Below are 14,662 nucleotides of genomic sequence, written 5' to 3' on the forward strand. Positions count from 1 at the left end.
CCCAGAGGGGCACCGACCTGATGCCTGCCAGACCTCTCCTGTGGGAAGTGTCTGTCAACCTGTGTCGGGAGGTCTCTCGCAGTCAGGAGGCACAGGGGTCAGGGACCCACTAGAGGAGGCAGTCTGTCTCTTAGCAGGGCTTGCGCACTATGCTGGGTAAACCCTTCTTGTCAGGATCCACTGCTGTCTTCAGAGCCGGCAGGCAGGAACATTTAAATCCGCTGAAGCAGTGCCCACAGCTGCCCCTTTCCCCTGGTGCTCCGTCTCAGGGAGATGGGAGTTTTATCTATAAGCCCCTGACTGGGAAATGCCATGCCAGTGAAAAGGAATCTAGAGAGACAGTCTGGCCACAGCCACTTTGCTGTGCTGTGTTGAGTTCTGCCCAGTCTGAGCTTCCTGGCCTCCTTAGCTCTGTCACTCAAGCCTCAGTAATGGTGGATGCCCCTCCCCCTACCAAGCTCAATCATCCCCAGTGGACTTCAGACTGCTGTGCTGGCAGTGAGAATTTCAAGCCAGTGGTTCTTAGCTTGCTGGGCTCCATGGGAGTGGGACTGGCTGAGCAAGACTACTTGGCTCCCTGGCTTCAACCCCCTTTCCAGGTGAGTGAATGGTTCTCTCTCACTGGGGTTTCAGGCACCACTCATTTGGAAATACAGAAATCACCTGCCTTCTGCGTTGATCTCACTGGGAGTTGCAGACACAGCTGTTCCTATTCCACCATCTTGCCAGATCCCCCAAGTTATTATTATTTTTAATAGTTTTGTCTTTTAGTCACTATACTTTAGTTATAAATTAATTAACTTTTTTGTTTATTTAAGTTGTGGAGTATATATGCAGGTTTGTAATTAGGTAAACATGTGCCATGGTTTGCTACACGTATCAACTCATCACCTAAGTTATTTTAAATTTTTTATTCTCATAGGTTACTGGGGAACAGGTGGTGTTTGGTTACATGGGTAAGTTCTTTAGTGGTGATTTGTGAGATTTTGGTGCATCTGTCACCCAAGCGGTATACACTGCACCCTATTTGTAGTCTTTTAACCCTCACCCTTTTCCCACCCTTTACCCTTTAGTCCCCAAAGTCCACTGTGTCATTCTTACGCCTTTGCATCCTCATAGCTTATCTCCCGTTTATGAGTAAGAACGTATGATGTTTGGTTTTCCATTTCTGAGTTACTTCACTTAGAATAACAGTAACAGTCTCCAGTCTCATTCAGGTTTCTGTGAAAGCCATTAATTCATTCCTTTTTATGGCTGAGTAGTAGTCTATATGTGTGTGTGTGTATATATACACACACACACACATATACACACACATACACACACATACATACACACATATATCACAATTTCTTTATCCACTCATTGATTTCTGGGCATTTGCTTTGGTTCCACATTTTTTGCAATTGTGAATGTGCTGCTATAAACATGCATGTGCAGGTATCTTTTTCATATAATAACTTATTTTATTCTGGGTAGATACACAGGAGTGGGATTCCTGGATCAAATGGTAGATCTAATTTTAGTTATTTAAGGTATCTTCACACTGTTTTCCATAGTGGCTGTAGTAGTTTACATTCCCACCAGCAATGTGGAAGTGTTCACTCCTCACTGCATCCACACCAACATCAAGTGTTTTTTGCTTTTTTGATTACGGCAGTCTTCCAGGAGTAAGGTGGTATCACATTGTGGTTTTGATTCACATTTCCCTGATCATTAGTGATGTTGAGTATTTTTTCATGTTTGCTGGCCATTTGCATACCTTCTTTTGATAATGATCTATTCATGTCCTTAGTCTATTTTTGGTAGGATTGTTTGTTTTTTTCTTGCTGATATGTTTGAGTTCACTGTAGATTCTGTATATTAGTTTTTTTGTCAGACATATAGATTGTGAAGATTTTCTCCCACTCTGAGAGTCATCTGTTTACTCTGCTGACTGTTCCTTTTACCATGCAAAAGGTCTCTAGTTTAATTAAGTCCCAGCTATTTGCCTTTGTTTTTATTGCATTTGCTTTTGGGTTACTGGTCATGAAATCTTTGTGTAAGCCAATGTCTAGAAGGGTTTTTCCAATGTTATCTTCTGGAATTTTTATAGGTTCAGGTCTTAGATTTACATCCTTAATCCATCTTGAGTTGATTTTTATATAAGGTAAGAGATGAGAATTCAGTTTTATTCCCGTCCATGTGGCTAGCCAATTATTTCAGCACCATTTGTTGAAAGGGTGCTCTTTTCCCACTTTATGTTTTTGTTTGCTTTGTTGAAAATCAGTTGGTTGTAAGTATTTGGGTTTATTTCTGGATTCTCTATTCTGTTCCATTGGTCTATGTGACTGTTTTTAAACCAATACCATGCTGTTTCATTGACTATGACCTTACAGTATAGTTTGAAATCAGGCAGTGTTATGCCACCAAATTTGTTCTTTTTGCTTAGTCTTGCTTTGGCTATGCAGGCCATTTTTTGGTTCCATATGACTTTTAGGATTGTTTTTTCTAATTCTGTGAAAAATGATGGTGGTATTTTGATGGGAATTGCATGGAATTTGTAGATTGCTTTTGGCAGTACGGTCACTTTCACAATATTGATTCTACCCTAAGCATGGGATGTGTTTTCATTTGTTTGTGTTTTCTATGATTTCTTTCAGGAGTGTTTTGTAGTTTTCCTTGTAGAGGTCTATCAGCTCCTTGTTTAGTTATATTCCTAAGTATTTTATTATTTTTGCAGTTATTGTAAAAGGGGTAGAGTTCTTGATTTGAGGTCTCAGCTTGGTTGCTTTGGTGTGTAGAAGAGATACTGACATACGTACATTAATTTTGCATCTGGAAACTTTGCTGAATTCTTTTATCAGTTCTAGGAGCTTTTTGGAGGAGTCTTTTGGGTTTTCAAGGTAAACAATTACATTATCAGCAAACAGTGAGAGTCCTCTTTACCAATTTGGATGCCCTTCATTTCTTTCTCTTGTCTGATTGCTCTGGCTAGGAGTTGCACTACTATGCTGAAGAGAAGCGGTGAGAGTGGGCATCCTTGTCTTGTTCCAGTTCTCAGGGGGAATGATTTCAACTTTTCCCCACTCGGTATTATGTTCGCTGTGGGTTATCATAGATGGCTTTCATTACATTAAGGTAGGTCCCTACTATGCTGATTTTGCTGAGATTTTTAATTATAAAGGGATGCTGGGTTTTGTTGAATGCTTTTTCTGTATTTATTGAGATTATTATGTGCTTTTTGTTTGTAATTCTGTTTATGTAGCTTATCTTATTTATTGACTTGTGTCTGTTAAATCATCCTTGCATCCCTAATATGAAACCTACTTGATCATGGTGATATCTTATTGATATGTTGTTGGATTCAGTTAGCTAGTATTTTGTTAAGGATTTCAGCATCTATGTTCATCAGGGATACTTGTCTGTAGTTTTCTTTCTTGGTTATGTTCTCTCCTGGTTTTGGTATTAGGGTAATATTAGCTTCATAGAATGATTTAGGGAGGGTTTCCTCTTTCTCTGTTTTATGGAATAGCATCTATAGGATTGGTACCAATTCTTTGAATATCTGGTAGAATTCAGTTGTGAATCCTTCTGGCCCTGGATATTTTTCATTGATAGTTTTTAAATTACCATTTTAATCTCACTGCTTGTTATTGGTCTCTTCCTGGTATCTAATTCTTCCTGATTTAAGCCAGGAGGGTTGTATCTTTCCAGGAATTTATCCATCTCTTGTAGGCTTTTTAGTTTATGTGGGTAAAGGTGTTCATAGTAGCCTTGAATGATCTTTTGTATTTTTGTGACATCAGTTGTAATATCTCCCATTTGGTTTCTTATTGAGCTTATTTAGATTTTCTCTCTTCTTTTCTTAATCTTGCTAATAGTTTAGAAATTTTATTTATCTTTTCAAACAACCAGCTTTGTGTTTCATTTTGTTGTTATTGTTGTGGTTGTTTCCATTTCATTTAGTTCTGCTCTGACTTTGGCTATTTTCTTTCTTCTGCTTGGTTTGGGTTTGGTTTGTTTTTGTTTCTGTAGTTCTTTGAGGTGTGACCTTAAATTGTCTGTCTGTGTTCTTTCAGACTTTTTATATAGGTGTTTATGGCTATGAACTTTCCTTTTAGGACCACCTTTGCTGTATCCCAGAGGTTTTGCTAGGTTGTGTCACTATTGTTGTTCAGTTCAAATAAGTTTTTAAATTTTCATCCCAATGATCATTCAGGAGAAGGTTATTTGATTTCCATGTATTTGCATGGCTTTGAGGGATCCTTTTGGAGTTAATTTCCAGTTTTGTTCCACTGTGATCTGACAGAGTGCTTGATATAATTTCAATTTTTTAAAATTTATTGAGGCTCATTTTGTTGCCTATAATATGATCTATCTTGGAGAAAGTTCCATGTGCTATTGAATAGAATGTATGTTCTGTAGTTGTTGGATGGAATATTCTGTATGTATCTGTTAAGTACATTTGTTCCAGGGTGTAGTTTAAATCCATTGTTTCTTTGTTGACTTTCAGTCTTGATGACCTGTCTAGTGCTGTCAGTGGAGTATTGAAGTCCCCCACTATTTTTGTGTTGCTGTCTATCTCATTTCTTAGTTCTAGTAGTAATTGTTTTTTAAATCCGGGAGCTCCAGTGCTATGAACATATATGTTTAGAACTGTGATATTTTCCTGTTGGACAAGGCTTTTTATCATGATATAATGTCCCTCTTTGTCTTTTTTAACTGCTGTTGCTTTAAAGGTTGTTTTGTCTGTTGTAAGTATAGCTACTCCTGCTCGCTTTTGGTGTCCATTTGCATGAAATGTCTTTTTCCACTCCTTTACCTTAAGTTTATGTGAGTCTTTATGTGTTAGCTGAGTCTCTTGAAGGCAGCAGATAGTTGGTTGGTGAATTATTATCCATTCTACGATTCTGTATATTATAAGTGGAGCATTCAGGACATTTACATTCAATGTTAGTATTGAGATATGAGGTACCACTTCATGCATTGTACTATTTGTTGCCTGTATACTTTGGTTTTTTGTTTTTGTTTTTTTAAATTGTGTTGTTTCATAGGTCCTGTGAGATTTATGTTTTAAAGAGATTCTGTTGTGATGTGTTTCCAGGATTTGTTTCAAGATTTAGAGCTGCTTTTAGCGGTTCTTGAAGTGCATGTTTGGTAGGAGTGAACTCTCTCAGGATTTGTTTGTATGAAAAAGACTGTATCTTTTCTTCATATATGAAGTTTAGTTTTTTGGATACAAAGTTATTCACTGATAATTGTTTTGTTTGAGGAGACTGAAGACAGGGCTTCAGTCCCTTCTAACTTGTTGGTTTCTGCTGAGAAATCTCCTGTTAATCTGATAGGTTTTCTTGTATGGGTTACCTGGTGCTTTTGTCTCACAGCTCTTAAGAGTCTTCCCTTTGTCTCAGCTTTAGATAACCAGATGACAGTGTGCCTAGGCGATGATATTTTTGTGATGACTTTCCCACTTGTTCTTTGTACTTCTTGTAGTTGGATGTCTAGATCTCTAGCAAGGCTGGGGAAGTTTTTCTCAATTATTTCTCCAGATATGTTTTTCTAACTGTTAGATTTCACTTCTTTCACAGGAACACTTACTATTATTATTGTTCTTAGGTTTGGTCATTAAATGTAATCCTAGATTTCTTGGAGGCTTTGCTCATATTTTCTTATTATTTTTTCTTTATATTTGTTAGATTGGGTTAATTTGAGGACAGACCTTGTTTTCAAGCTCTGAATTTCTTTCTTCTACTTGTTCAATTCTATTGCTGAGACTTTCCAGAGTACTTTGCATTTCTGTAAGTGTGTCATTTTTTCCTGAAATTTTGATGTTTTTTTATTTATGCTATTTATTTCATTGAATATTTCTCCCTTCACTTTGTGTATCTTTTTTTTTTTTTTAATTTCCTTGCATTGGGCTTTGCCTTTCTCTGGTGTCTCCCTGATTAGCTTAATAACTAACCTCCTGAATTCTTTTTCAGGTAAATCAGAGATTTCTTCTTAGTTTGGATCCATTACTGGTGAGGTAGTGTGATCTGCACATGTTAAAGAACATTGTTTTTTCATATTATCAGAGTTGGTTTTCTGGTTTCTTCTCATTTGGATAGGCTCTGCCAGAAGAAATGTCTAGGGCTAAAGGCTGTTGTTCAGATTCTTTTGTCACATGGGGTGTTTCCTTGATGACTCTCCCCCTTTTCCTATGAAAGTGGATTCCTGAGAACCGAGCTGTAGTGATTGTTATGTCTCTTCTGCATCTAGCTGCTCACTAAGTCTACCACTAAGGCTCTGGGCTGGTACTGGGGATTGTCTGCCCAGAGTCCTGTAATGAGAACCTTCTGTGGGTATCTCAGCCATGGATATCAACACCTGTACTGGTGGAGGTTGCAGGGGAGTGAAATAGACTCTGTGAGGGTTCTTGGCTTTGGTGGTTTAATGTGCTGTTTTTGTGCTGGTTAGCCTCCTTTCTGGAGGTGGCACTTTCTAGAGAGCATCAGCTGTGGTAGTTTGGGGAGGAACAGGTGGTGGGTAGAGCCCTAGAACTCCCAAGAGTATATGTCCTTCTTCTTCAGTTGCCAGGGCTGGTAGGGAGGGACCACTGGGTGGAGGCAGGGCTAGGTACATCAGAGCTCAGACTCTTCTTGGGCAGGTCTTGCTGTGGCTGCTGTGAGGGGTGGGGGTGAGGTTCCCAGGTCAATGGAGTTATGTTTCTAGCAGGATTGTGGCTGTCTCTACTGTGCCATGCAGGTTGTAGGGAAATGGGGGAAAGCCCACAGTCACAGGCTTCGCCCAGCTCCCATGGAATCCAAAACGCTGGTCTCACTCCCACCATTCTCCAGCAACAGCACCGAGCCTGTTTCCAGGCAGTGGGCAAGCAGGGCTGAAAACTTGCCCCAGGCTACCCACCTCCCAGCTGTGAAAGCAAGTATGGCTTTTCTTCTTCACCGCCTGTGGAGTCTGCATGCCAGATTCACACCCTCCCTTGACTTCTGGCCAGGAGACTTCGTGATCAATTCAAATTGTTACAAAGTTCAACTGGAGATTTCCTCCTCTCTGTGGCCTTTTTCCAGTGCTTCTTCCCCCACCCACCCCCACTCCTGCAATGGACCCCTGTGAAGCTAGGCAGAAATGGTTTGCTAGGGGAATCAGCAAGCTCACAGGCTTCCTCCTGCTGCTTCCTCTACCCCTGTATTTCACTCAGCTCTCTAAATTGTCTCACCTCCAGGTAAGGTCAGAATATTCTCCTGTAATCTTGACCTTTCATTTCCCCAGTGAGGATGTCTGTTCAGGGCTAGATGATCTCCCTTTCCCACTTCTACATTTTAGGCACTCACAGTATTTGGGGTGTCTCCCAGGTTCTGTAGGAACAATCCGCTTTCTTCAGAGGATCTGTGGGTCCTCTCAGGTTTCCTATTTATTCCTGCAGTCATTTCTGGAGCAAAAGTTCATGATATAAGCCTCCACACACTCCTCCATTTGTCCAAGTCAGAGCTGCAGTCTAGTCCTGCCTCCTGTTCACCATGATCCACTGGCAAGTGGCTGCAGGTGAAAATGGCAGTGGTGGCAGCTGAGGCAGTGATGCCCTTGTCTTCTCTGAGGGCTACAGTGATGACACTCTCACTCTCTTGCCTGTGTCCAGCAGGGTGCCAGATGGCACACAGGGATGGGAGCCTTTTCCTCCTCAGTGACTTGGCTCTAAATCCTCTCAGTTATAAGTTACTTGTTATTTATCCCAACTAGAGAATATTGTGTTTGTTTTGTTCTGTTTTGTTTTGTTTTGACACGGAGTCTCACTCTGTCACCCAGGCCTCCAAAAAAACTATACAACTTTCAATAATAGTAGTGACTTTATAAAGAATATGTACTTTTTCCTTCATACTTATAAGGAAATGATTAATATTGATGCCTTGATCATTATTTTTTCATTTTTTTGAAACAGAGTCTGACTCTGTTGCCAAACTGGAGTGCAGTGGTGGATCTCAGCTCTCTGAAACCTCCACCTCTTGGGTTCAAGTGATTCTCCTGCCTCAGCCTCCTGAGTAGCTGGGACTACAGGCACATGCCACCATGCCTGGCTAATTTTTTTGTATTTTAGCAGAGATGGGGTTTCATCGTGTTAGCCAGGATTCTCTCAATCTCCTGACCTCATGATCTGCCCGCCTTGGCCTCCCAAAGTGCTGGGATTATAGCCATGAGCCATCACATCCCGCCCATACCTTCAGATGTTTTCATATTACAGATTAGCATCCCTCCTTTCATACTGAAGAACTCCTTTTAGCATTTCTCATAAGACAGATCTGGTGTTGCTGAGTTCCCTCAGCTTTTGTTTGTCCAGGAAAGTAGTTATCTCCCCTTCATGTTTTTTGAGTAAAGTATTCTTAGTTGGCAGTATTTTTCCTTCAGCACTTTAAATATAGTAACCCACTCTCTCCTGGACTGTAGGGCTTCTGTTGAGAAATCCACTGAAAGCCATACTAGGGCCTCATTTAATGTCATATGTTTCTTTTCTTTTGATGCCTTTAATGTTATTTCTTTGTATTTTATTTTTGCTAATTTGAATATGATATGCCTCAAGAATTTTATTTTTGGGTGAATTTGATTGGTGACCTCTGAGCTTTCTGTGCCTGGATGGTGTCATCTTTCTCCAAGCTTGAAAAATTTTCAGCCATTATTTCCTGAAATATGCTTTCTGGGTCTTTTTGTCTCTTACCTTCAGGGATTTCTATTATGCAGAGGTTACTTCACTTGATGGTGTCTTATAATTCTTGTAAGCCTTTTTCTCTCCTTTGTATTTTTTTTTTTTTTTGGTTCCTCTGATTGGGTAATTTCATATGCTTTGTCTTCTAGCTTGCTAATATTTCTTCCATTCATTTCTGCTGTTGAAGCTTTCTTTTTTTTTTTTCTTTTTTTGTTTTTCAAGATGGAGCCTCGCTCTGTTGCCCAGGCTGGAGTGCAGTGGCATGATCTGGGCTCACTGCAAGCTCCGCCTCCTGGGTTCACGCCATTCTCCTGCCTCAGCCTCCCAAGTAGCTGGGACTACAGGTGCCTGCCACCACACCTGGCTAATTTTTTTTTTGTATTTTTAGTAGAGACAGGGTTTCACCGTGTTAGCCAGGATGTTCTCGATCTCCTGACCTCATGATCCCGCCCGACTTGGTTGCCCAAACTGCGAAGATTTCTAACAAGTTTTTCTCCTCATTTATTTTATTCTTTATTTCTAAGATTTATTTATTTATTTATTTATTTATTTATTGGCCAAATTTCTCATTTTGCTCCTGGATTGTTTCTCAAATTTTATTTTTTCTTTTCATTTTCTTATGATTCCCTCACCTTTTCAAGAAGACTATTCTGAATTCTGTGCCTGATATTTATAGATATTTAGTTCTTCTGGGTCCATCATTGGAGGTTTGTTAGAGTCTTTTGGTGGTGTAATATTTCCCTGATTTTTCACAATTATTACATCTTTACACTGATGTCTGCATATTTGAGGAGGCAATAGACATTCATGTGCATGTGTCTTCAGGGCAGAATGATTTCTGTTCCTCTGGGTATATATGCAGTAATGGGATTGCTGGGTTGCATGGGAGTTTTGTTTTTAGCTCTTTGAGAAATTGCCATACTGCTTTCCACAAAGGTTGAACTAATTTATACTCCTACCATTAGTGTATAAGTGTTCCCTTTTTCCATGACCTCACCAGCATCTGTTATTTTTGAGTTTTTAATAATAACTATTCTGACTAGTGTGCGATGTTATCTCATTGTGGTTTTGATTAGCATTTCCCTAATGATCAGTGATAGTTATCTTCTCATATGCTTGTTGGCTGTATGCATGCCTTCTTTTGAAAAGTGTCTGTTCATGTTCTTTACCCACTTTTTAATAGAGTTATTTGTTTTTCTCTTGCAAAATTTTTTAAGTCACTTATAGATGCTAAATATTAGACTTTTATTAGATGCATAGTTTGCAAATATTTTCTCCCATTCTATAGGTTGTCTGTTTACTCTGTGGATAGGTTTTCTTTTCTTTTTTTTTTTTGTATTCTTGTTTTTTTTTTTTAATTTTTTATTTTTGTGGTGCAGAAGCTCTTAAGTTTAATTAGATTCCCCAAAATGTATAAGTTTTAAATTGCATGCCCTTTTGAGTAGCATGATGAAATCTCATATTGTTCCACTTCAACCTACCCAGGATGTGAATCATCATTTTGTCCATTCTGTCTATGTCACCCACCCATTAATCACTTAGTAGCCTTTTCACTTATCAGCTTGACCACCATGGTATCACAGTGCTTGTGTTCCTGTAATCCTTATTTTACCTAATAATGGTCCCAAAGTGAAAGAGTAGTGACGCTGGTGATTCAAATATTCAGAGAGAAGCAGGGAAGTGATTTCTTTATGTGAAAAGGTAGAAGTTCTTAACTTAATAAGGAAAATAATTATATTCTGAGGTTGCTAATATCTACAACACATGTTCTATTCATGAAATTGTGAAGAAGGAAAAAGAAACATGTGAAAGTTTTTCACTCATGCCTCAAACTTTAAAAGTTATGGTCACAGTGCACAATAAGTGTTTAGCAAAGATAAAAAAAAGCATCAAATTTGTGGGGTGTAAGACATGAACAGAAATGATGGCAGTTGAGTTCAATACTATGCGTGATAGCTTAAGGTATCCATGGGGCTCTTGGAACATATCACTCACAGATAATTGGGGACTAGTGTATAAAAAACATTTAAATTTCAATGATAATAAAATGGAGAAAATATTCAAGTAGATATGCATCAAAACGAAATGTGAACTGCAAGTAAGCACACGAACAGATGCTTAACATCATGAGTCTTTAGGGACATGAAATTTAAAGCAATCATAGACTGTGAAGGGCCTGGGACTTTACTTGCATGCTAATAATCTAGCCTATTACTGTTTCATGGATCTTGGCAGAAGATGTAAGATTGAGTAGATACAAAGAATTTTATTTATCAAGGCACAGGAAGTAGCAGAAATATAACATTTGTTCAGTTCCCCTTTTCCTGCAAGTCCCACAAGGTGGTAAGAAAGGGATATGGAGGATACTGCCTATGCAATTTCTGTTTGAAGCAAAACTGAGGAACTCTGAGCTTAGAAAACTTAAATATTTTATACTGGACAGTAAGCATGACTGACCAGCGAGGCCTTCTCTATCTTTCAAGACTGTTTGCTATATAAAAAAAAATAGGCCAGAATAAAAGGGCACTCTGTGCCTCTGCTCAAAAGATGTTCAGAAATGCAAAAGATCTATGGGGATTTGCCTCCAGAAAATGAAACAAAACAAAAAAATATAATGTTATCAGCTGAATTTTTTCATCTCACTTCCCCAAATTCATATGTTAAAACCCTCATCATACACCTCAGTCAAATTCTTCACAGAGCTCACATACCTCATAATATAATTAGGCTTGGAGATATGGCCTTTAAAGAGGTGATTAAGGTTAATGAGGCCATTCTAGTAGACCTTAATCCATTCCACTTAAACCTATTCTGGTAGGCCTTCATCCAATCCACTATCTATGAGAGGAGATTGGGACATAGGGACAGCAGGAGTACATGTGCACAGGGAGACAACTTTGTAAAGAGCCAGAGGGAAAGCAGTCATCTGTTAGCCAAGGAATGGGGCCTCAGAAGAAACAACCTCCTAACACCCAAATCTTGAACTTTCAACCTCTATAACTGTGAGAAAACAAATTTCCATTGTTAAAATCACCTAATCTATAATACTGTGTTATAACAGTCCTAGCAAATAATTATAGTTACTATTACAAACCTATCAGAATGGCTAAAATTAAGGAGTGCAGTCTGGTGTGGAGTTGGCTGCTAACGAAGAGTAGAAAGAGATTTGAAGAGCTGCTGGGCTGAAGAGTGAAATAAGGAGTCAGCTGACAATGAAAGAAAGGATCGTCTGGCAATTTTTAGGGCTCTAGTGAGATAGCAAGGAACAATTTGGGGGTCACCAGTGGAGCTGTGATTTTCTGTTAAAATAAAGTTCTGCTATAAACTACTTGATCAGCTGTAAAACTCTAATTCTTCCTGTACTTCCTACATTTTTTTCTAGTCACGTTGAATGTCAATTGCATCATACCAACAAATAAGTCAAAAAGAGAGTGTTAGTTTATTTCAACCCAAGTATGTCAGGGCTCACTTTAAATAAAAGAGTCTGTTATGATAGAACATTCTCTGAAATCACCACTAAAAATCAGTATAAAGGATTGATGTGTGATTTGAGCCATCAACACTCAATACCAAGAGTAAATGGATATTTGGATTAACCATGGCCAAAAATTGTCAAAATTATTATGGCAGAGAGTAGGGAGACAGAACCTCAGAAGCTAGTGCATGTAGATTTGAAATGTGAACCACAGAGTCCAGGCCAGACTGAGACACACACTTAGTTAGAAGTGACTAAAGACAAAATGGAAGTGCCCAGAAATTCAGAGATTTTGTGGGAAAGGCACAAGGGAAGGGAAGGGAAGGAAATAAAGAACAGAAAAAGTGGAGGAAAGGTAATATTTAATATGTACTTATTCTGATATGCAACGGTATCACTATTTTTTAAGTGGAAGAAATGGAGATGTAGAGATGTTGGGTAACTTATGAACAAGCAGAGAAGTATGGGACCAACATTCAAACTTGAGTCTAATAATGCAGCTCATGCCCTTTTCACTACTCTCCAATAACTGTCAAAGTAAAGAGCAACGGGAGTGAGAAAGGGGAGACAGAAGGTCAATTAAAGAGAAGCTTGAAGTCTAAGTTACACAAACTGATGCGTGGAAGCCTGAAGATAAATTTCAAGGTGTGGCTGCCCTTGCTTTTGTTGGAACAGAGTGAAGATGAGCTAACAGTATGAGAAATGATACAGGCCTGGACCCTTGTACATGTGACCATAGCATAGATGTGGAGATTTTAGGTCAGTGTAGAGAAGTGGAAGAGAGCAATTGAGAGACTGAGAGTGTGTGTGTTCAAATATTTATTTCTCATAGCTGCTGCCTCAAACTAACCAAAATGATTTATACCAAGATTCTATGTTCTTTCTCCTTATCTGTTTCTATGGAAGACAAAAAAAAAAAAAAAAAAAAAAGCCTGAGGGTAGGAATGTCATGTTTTGTTTTGTGAAGATTTTCCTTTAAATAAATGCATAACATACGAGTCACATGTTTCACTGTTTCTGTGAGAAGGTATGTAGAACTCAATAGTACAAAGATGCTATGTTTCTCAGTCCATTTGCTATTTTGATTTGTAATAAAAGATTCATTTGCTCTTGGATTCTGTTCTCTGATCCCAACCACAGCCATGATTTCACTCTGCAGTGAGAAGTACTGACTATGAAATATTAGTCAATTAAGTCGAGAAACCTCTGGCTTGGTATCAAGTAAAGTACAGTTACCAGTTCATCTGACAAACCTGCTGTTCTGTTCATCATGAAAAACAGGAAAATATTGCTTCATCTCCATAAAACTCTGGGCAGAGAGGGTGTGTTCCTCGTACTTCTGAGCATCTGATAGGTAACAAGCGCTCTGTGCAATTCGTGTTTTAAGATCTCCTGGATCATTCAAAGGCCCCATTGTTACTGGTTCCTGAAATAAGGCTGTCATAAAACTCAACGTATTCAAGAAAAATGAAAATACTATGACTCACACTGTCTGTGCTGCTTAAGTTACCTAAATTGCACAGTCTATTTATGCTAAAAAAAAAATTCCTGGAAATCCATTTGCATAGTGTGCACTCACAAGTCTTTAAAATAGATAGAGAAAAACTGTCAAATAGTTGCTATACATAGATACCCTATTGTTTAATTATTTAGATGACTCTATTTAATTATAATTCAAAGGGATCATCTTCCACAAGTGCAATTTTTAAGATAGAAAGGGACTTTCAGTTTAATAAGGTCCAAAAATAAAATTTATTCAATTTTTCTTGTAAGTGTCTTATCTAATTAGCTGAGTATCTGGAACTGACACATGAAGAATATTAGCTATTTTTGCGTACTTTGATTTCTAAATAATATTTAAGTGCCCACTCTGTGTGAGGTAATTTGTATGTGTTATTTTATCCTTACAACTTATGGAGTAGGTATTATTATAGTCACAATTCTAAATCTGAGAGTGCTGAAGTCTGGGGGGTGGTGGTAAATAACTCGTTCACACAGTAAGTGGTAGAGCTAGGATTTATGTCTCCTGAAAACAGCACAAATTAAAATTCAAACATAAACTTGGTATATCTCCTGCATTTCATATCTTTTCTAATAACAATATTTAATATAATAACATTTATTAAGTATTTCCCATATTTTAAGTATTGAATATAAAGTATTTAATCATTACAGCAATTCTATGATGTGGATGCTGCATTTGACGAATGCAGAGGAGGCTCATTGGTAATCAGTGATGGAGCTGGAACTGAACTCAGATCTGAATCATTTCTCATAATGACTATCCTACCATTTTAGCTTCAGCTTGACTGTTATCAAACTCATCTATGTAAGTGAGGCGGAAGAATCCCTTGAACCCCGGAGGCAGAGGTTGCAGTGTGCTGAGATTGCGCCACCGCAGGCCAGCATGGGTTCTGAAACCTTACTTATAGTTGTGTATAAAAGATTTAATACACATACAGTGTTCAGTACAAGGTCTGAAATATAACAAGTGCACAATAAACTTACGT

This window comes from Macaca nemestrina, chromosome 2, assembly GCF_043159975.1.
Source record: "Macaca nemestrina isolate mMacNem1 chromosome 2, mMacNem.hap1, whole genome shotgun sequence".
NCBI lineage: Eukaryota > Metazoa > Chordata > Mammalia > Primates > Cercopithecidae > Macaca > Macaca nemestrina.